The sequence below is a fragment of the Octopus bimaculoides genome, chromosome 6, assembly GCF_001194135.2.
Source record: "Octopus bimaculoides isolate UCB-OBI-ISO-001 chromosome 6, ASM119413v2, whole genome shotgun sequence".
Lineage (NCBI taxonomy): Eukaryota > Metazoa > Mollusca > Cephalopoda > Octopoda > Octopodidae > Octopus > Octopus bimaculoides.
The window spans coordinates 55,272,910-55,280,369 of NC_068986.1; the positions used below are offsets into that span (position 1 = coordinate 55,272,910).

At 36.3% G+C, this 7,460-nt stretch overlaps 1 protein-coding gene across 1 annotated transcript in view; it reads left to right on the forward strand.

Moving 5' to 3' along the window:
* The first annotated feature begins 3,680 nt into the window (after positions 1-3,680).
* LOC106881730 (60S acidic ribosomal protein P2) overlaps positions 3,681-7,460 on the forward strand; it is an 8,235-nt gene continuing 4,455 nt past the window's right edge. The window contains exon 1 of the mRNA XM_014932220.2: positions 3,681-3,804. The gene's annotated coding sequence lies outside the window, so the exon portion shown is untranslated. The remainder of the gene's footprint in view (positions 3,805-7,460) is intronic.

A 7,460-nucleotide genomic window follows, 5' to 3' on the forward strand; every position in this document is an offset into this window, starting at 1 on the left:
ATATATATATATATATATATATATATATATATACATACACACACACACACACGTACACATATACACAAAGTGTATTCAAAAAGTATCAACTTTATTTTTTTTTTAAACCAATGATGCATAGGCAAAATCTTTTGAGTGGGAACCAATGTCACCCTTCCTGCACATACATAAAAATCTTCATGCCAGTAAGCTATGTCAGTTCCCGTCTGTTATTTAGTCTAGAGTACAGACGTGTAGTGCTTGCTCATCGAATTTTCGTTTTTACCAAAAGCATTGAGCAGAGACATTGCATCAAGTTTTGCCAAGAGCTTGGTAATACTCAAGCTCAAACCATCCTGTAGATTTAGCAGGCCTTTGGTCATGATACCATGGTTAAAACTCAGATCAAGGAGTGGTACAACCACTTCAAACATGGCTGCACTTCAGTGGAGAGCGAGGCACACCCAAGCAGGCCATCAACAACCTGAAATGAGGAACCAATAGAAAAGGTTTGGTGAATAATAATGGCAGACCATCATGTAACAATCCAGGAATTGTTCATGTAGTGGGAATAAGCACAGGACATTCCATTTCAATGGAGGATTTGTGCATGCAGAGAGTTTCCTTAAAGTCTCAGAAAACATTCAAACAGCATACAGAATGTTTTTTGTTTTTCACAGTTGTTACTGGTTGGTTGTAAATAAGATATCTGTATTTCTTGTGATGGGGTAGAATTCAGAAGTTGAAGAGCTCTACCTTATCGTAGCTGAATAAGATTGCAAGGATGCTACCATATGAATCACCTATAAACTGATGGTCCTCATTTGTATCTTTACTACTTTCCCTTCTTATCTTTCAAGACAACAAATTTGAACATGTCTGAAAGAATACATTATGCCTCAAGATCTTGTGCATCCACTTGGAAATAGTTCATTAACTTTATCATAGGTTCTTCTTGCTCTGTTGCATCTATTTGTTCTCATGCATTGAAGAGGGTTGTTTGATCCTGGCCTCCATCATTATTCCAGATATGAATTGTCACCCACAGCTGTGGAATTTCTTGGTGTAATTTCAGTCTTGACTATAACACCCAACCACCATATATGGTCAGTTTGAGTATCTGAGACCACAGGTAGTGATGGAGTATAATTTCAGATTCTTGTTTTTGTTGCAAATTTCACAACAAGCATAGCTATAGGTGCAGGCATGGCTGTGTAGTAAGAAGCTTGCTTCCGTGCGGCGTTACCTGTTCGTGATAAATTGTCAAGGCACGGAAGTGCCATATCGCTAACATGTCCGAGGTGCGGGCAGGACAGGGAAACCGTCTTGCACACATTCGTGGAATGTCTGGAATTAACGATACTGATAGTTTTCGCAGAACTGTTGTCATCGATGGGAAGAGTACAGCTATCAGCTGAATCTATCATCGAGATTGTGCCGCCTCCTTCCCTCAACAGGGAGAGGAAGGCGTGTTTTTCCTGCGTAGTAGCCATACTGAAAGAAACAGTATGGAAGACGCGTGTAAGAGGCATAGTGACAGATACCTTTGTATCTGGCCAGGGGTTAGTTAACTTTTTTTGTTACCACCTCAGTAGTAAAATCAGGCTGGAGAAGAGGTATCTGTCACGAGACAGATTCATGAGAAGATGGAAGCCTGTGGCGAGGAAGCTGGGAGTGTTTGGCACCAGGTAAGTGGGAGCCAAAAACAAGGGAAAGAAAAAGCAAGGGGTCTACCCTGGTGGTCGGATGCCTATCCTTCAGGAAAGCCATTACAAATTACATCTGTAATGAGCAATGCTTCAATCGAACATTGTAAATATAATCCAATTTTTATTGTGTATTTAAAATTGTAAATATTTAATCGAAACAGCTACTTCACCCTTTTTATGTTTGTCTGTCCTTGTTCGTCCCCTCTTTGTAATGCCTCTATGGCGAATATTTATGAAATAAAGAAGCTTGCTTCCCAACCACCTGACTCCAGGTTCAGTCCCACTGCATGACACCTTGGACAAGTGTCTTCTATTATAGCCTTGTGAATGGACTTGGTAGATGGAAACAGAAAGAAGCCTGTCGTATATATGGGGGGGGGGGCACGCGTATGTATCTTTGTGTCAATGTTTGTTCTTCACCGCCGCTTGAGAGCTGATGTTGGTGTGTTTACATACCCATAACTTAGCGGTTCGGTTTTTAAAAAAAGTTCTGAGGTCAATTTGATCGACTAAAACACTTCTAGGTGGTGCCCCAGCATTTCTGCAGTCAAATGACTGAAACAAGTAAAAAGAAAATTTTTTTTTAAATAACACACCATCTTTGTTAATCAGTTCAAGCGACTTTTGTTTACTTTAGTTTTTCACAAAGAATGTGAGCAGCCTGCTTTTGCCATTTAACTGTAGCAGAATAACAGAATGGACAAATGTCTATCTTCTGAATATAATCTTGTCATATTTGACACTGAAAACGCATGTGCAGTTTAGATTCATCCCAGGCCACCTCTTCAGGATCATAACTCATAACCATAACACCTTAAACCCTTACTAGGGAATAATGATATAATTAAACAGGAAATAATGATATAATTAAACAGGGAATACTACTCTTGACATCGGCAAAAATTATTGTTTACAAAAATAGCAGTAACTGTATTCAGCTGAATAGACGTCAGTGATTGGTTGAAATTACAGAAATACGACAACTTTAACATGAAATAACTTATTAAGAAGAAATTTTTGTTAAGAAGGCTAAGAGAAAAGATGTTTTATATGACACATTCTACCAGTATCCCAAGTTTGAAAGTGTTTCGTTAAGAAAACAAGTGGTTCCCGTCAATTCAGAAGGATCCTTGAGGACATCTTTTGCAGGTTCACCAATTGTTAGTGAGGATCTTTTAAGTCGTTAAACCTTTTGTTTCCAAACTGCTGTTGAAATACACTGCTTTTATTTCAAGTAATTTTGAAACTCATGAAGAATTTATTGAAATAATTTCGCCATTATTAAACTGGTGTTTGGAGCATGAAATTTTCATGAGAAGTTTTGTCTCATAAAATCGGGGACGGTCTTAGACAGGTTTGATATCAAAAGGGTTAAATCTTCGTTGGTAGTTCACAGTTCAAAGTAGGCTGTGTGAAGACAAGAATAACCACACTAGCGTTTATTTTAGATTTTAGTTTTCAGATATTTTATTAACCCGGTGCGGCCATTCATTTGTGTTAGAAATTAATTTGGATAGATAAAAAAAAAAAGACCTGTTAAATACAGAGGTCAATGCAAATTACTATAAAACCTTCAAACAAAAGGCATGGCCTTTGGCAATTATAGCGGAATCGTTAGCACGGCGGATAAATTGCATAGCGTTATTTCTTCCGTCTTTACGTTCTGAGTTCAAATTCCGCCGAGGACGACTTTGCTTTTCATCCTTTTGGAGTCGATAAAATAAGTACCAGCTGAGCACCGAGGTCGATGTAATCGGTTTTAATTTCTCCCCTAAAATTGCTGGACTTTAGTCAAAATTTAAAATCAATGATTGGCAATTACAGTTGTTTCCCTTGATATTTTTGTAATTCTTTCAAAGCTAACCACAGAAATATAAAAACTTTAATATCTAGATTTTATATAAATTGATATATATATATATATATATATATATATATATTATTTCTTAATTAGATGTGTTTCTTCATTTTTCTCTTTCATTTTGTACGAAGCGATGGTTGTGCTGAGTGCTGTCACGTGACGTCTGCGCACACCACGTTGCCTCTCTCTCTTTCCTGCATCAGAATTCCTCCATAAGTGACATAACACGTTTTCGCGTCAATCTAAGTCTTAAAAGTAAGTTATTTTTCCAAGAAAATTCATATTTTTTTGTACCAACTGGTTAATGTAAAGCTTTTCTTCCGTCTGATTAATATTTTAGATGTTCGTTATGACTATTAAGTTTATGAAACGAAATTCCTTTCTTCCTCACGTTGCTATCATGGAGCACAGCCATGCTGTCCACACTATCTGCATTTATTAATGCGTGGTACACAACTTGTTTGTTTTCGATAGAAATTATAAAACTTCCTATGAATTCTTAATACAAACTAAATTAATAAAATACTATATTTTATATATAAGTGAAACTACATTTAGTTCTTAAATTTTGCTTAAAAATGAATCCCTTTTTTATAGATTTTAAAACTTAAGGATGGTACTATTTCAAGAAGAGTGGTCTTAAGGATTACAGCTTTATATATATATATATATATATAAAGTAGTAGTAATCTATAAGTTGATATGCATTCACATTCATTTCGATATTAATAGCGAATTCCATGGAAATATCTGGAAATGTTAGTAGTACAGAGACCACGTGGCTCATTCAAGATTTGTTGAAATTAACATCACTGCTTCGAAGTTTTTGTTCAACTTATCTGTGTGTAAACAAAATACAAACGTACATATAAAATAAAGTTATTCTTAATGTGAGCTAAAATTTGCACTCCTCGACTGCTTTCATTCTTCATAGATTGTGAGTTACTGTTTTAAAGTGCTATATTAACTCGGTGATCCTGCGTACACCAACTGTCTTTTATTCAGTCTGGTGCCCGTTAAGACACCAGACAAATGTGTATATTTAAGTCTGCTTTTACGCATGAGTTCTAATCCTATTTTGATGTCAGTATGAAATGATGTGAAAATAGCTAATTTAAAAGTCTACTAACAGTTATGACTATTTAAAGCCATTACCTTTAAAAACCTAGGTGGTGAGATCGAGATCATCTGCGTAGTTTGCCATTTGAAGCATACAGGGTCTACAACGCTGTCCGCAGTATGATTTCACTGAATTACGGATTTAGGCGCTACCCCGTTTGTTACCGCCTGTGTAAATAATGTGTTTTATGAAGTAAAATATCTCGTGTTTCGTAAATCCATCTGAACTCGTACATAAACTGAATCGAGAACTTATCTGTACTGTTTTTAATATGGAATTCTCGAAATAAACTAGCAATACAGACTTGCCATTCTTTGTTTTACAGCCATCTGCGAAAAGGCGCCCGAACTAATATATTAATGGTTCTTTGTCCTAACACGGTTTTGGTCGTGTGTTACTATTGTAAAATATATTTGGATAAACTTTTTGGTACTACTAAAGCAGCGCGGACCCGGTCGCGCGTCCGCGCTAGCTAGTCGTGAGTGGTCGATACTAACCCTAAACGTATTCATTTGCACACGCGGGTTAGGGTTAGGATCGACCACTCAAGACTGGCTAGCGCGTTCGGGTTCGCGCTGCTTTAGTAGTACCCTCATTTTTCGTTGTTAGAGCAATTAAAATTTCTCATAGAATTAATGTAATGTTGCTTTCCGTTTGAAGGTTATCCCCATATGAGCACTAATCTAACAGAGATGTGATCAAAGACGTTTCAGTTATTTCTGAATTTTTAATGTGTGATTTGTAGGGAATTTGGCTGCTATTTCTAAACAAGTCGCCCTCTTCTCCATAATCAATTGTCTAGATTACTGGAGTTAGTGATAGCATGTGTTAAAGCTAAACAAGCACATCACTACTATAGTGATTTTATTGCGCGTCTGACTGATTATATTCTTTATGTAGAATTGTAGCCTAATTAGACATCTGTGATCTTCAAAGAGAAGAATCTTAACTAGAGATAATACATAATCCAGATCATGACGAAGCCAGTGGACTTCCACAGTTTCTTTTTTTGGTGACCGTATACGCTTCAAGCCGTCCCAATTCATTTTTTTACACCAGTTTGTTTGTCAAATAAGTGTGGCCTTATGAAAAAGTTGTTCACCTGAGACAGGCTGGTTTGAGTTCAATCCCACTGAACAGCAGTGTGCAAACTACATTAAGCCCAGCATGCAATGTCGGGTAAACTGAACACCCAGTTTTGCTCAAGTGATATTTGCCCTGTAATAGTAGTCTTGTCACTATTGTCGTTGGAATTATAGTTTATGTCTGGACTAATTTTATATTTATTTTTAGGCAAGGGAAATGGTATTTAAGATAATGCTTAGCGTTACGTCTTTATGATTTTAAATAACCACGGAGTGTAGAGCTGTTGTGTTGAAATCTGGGGTTGTAGTGGAGCTAAGACATTAAAACTTATAACTGAAAGTGTAGCATATGGGTTTGGGTTTCCATAGCTGCCATTTCTAGACAGTATAGATGATGACTTCGAATATTTTCTGAGAGTATGATTAATATTTTATTATGCTACTTTACCACCGTCTGATATACTGCTATGGCATCTGTGAAACATCTTTATAACTCATTTAACTGATTTAGAAAGGCAATTGTAACTGATTATATCTAGGGGGGGGGGTAGTAATACTGTACAGTGATGCTCTTAGATTCTTTGCAAATTGGCATTTAGAAGTGTGAAAATTGTCTACCATGTTTTGAAAGTTGGGAGTGCCTTGAACAGCTTTAGTGTTTCAAAGTATAATTTAGAATTGTAGTCATTTGTTCTTACAGTTTTTGTATAGGTGCTGTATTGCAATGAGTCGGGTTTTCACAGGTGTTATGAGTAAACCTATTTGTGCTATCCTCAAAGACATGGCTAATAAACCTGAGCAAGCAGGACATGTTTATGTTAGTACCAGCTACCAAGATTAATGGGTTACTTTAAATTTCTTTGTTAAACTATATAAGACATGTATTTTACTTGTAAATTTGTGGAATCTGTCTTACATTTTGAATTCAGAACAAACATCATTGTACATTGAGGTGTTTTCTTTTAAAGCAGAAAGCTATAGATAGATCTGTCTTCACAGGACACTTCTCAGCAATGTCAGTACTTGTAAATTGTGAGCATGTTTGAAGATGCTATATTCATTAACCCTTTCGTTACCAAAGCCGCCCGAAAAAAATTTTGGTTCGTTTGACCAAGCCGCCCGTAATCACCTATTCATATTTAAATGAGAATATCTGAGCAAATCTCGTTAGTACATTCGTGAAAACACGTGATTATTTGTGTAAACAGTTCAGCTATAGTTTTGTACGACGATCAACATGTTTTTTTAATTTTGTGAATTTTGGGAGATTTTTTTCCAAATTTGTTCCTGTTGTTTTCAATATTTGTAATCCTGACAAAAAAAATGGATACGAATTTTATTGTCAAGCAGCGAGTCAGAATTCGAAGGATTTTCCGTTGAAGACCTTGATAAATCTAACTCTGTAACCGAAAAAAAAAAGCACGTGGTATTTGATAATGAATCTGAGGTTTCATTTTCCGAAAATGAAAGCAGTGAACTCGAGAGCTCCGATAATAGCGATAAAGAGAATGAATTAGTACCTGAATGGAGTGAAAATTTAAAAACTCCTTCTTTCAGTGATTTTTCTGAAGAAACTGGACCAAGTCATAGTCTTACCCAGGAGAGTAAAGCTTTAGACTTCTTTTTGCTTTTTCCGATGTGCCTATTTGAATTGATTACGGCGGAAACAAACCGTTACGCTAAATGTAAACAAAGCGTAAAAAAGG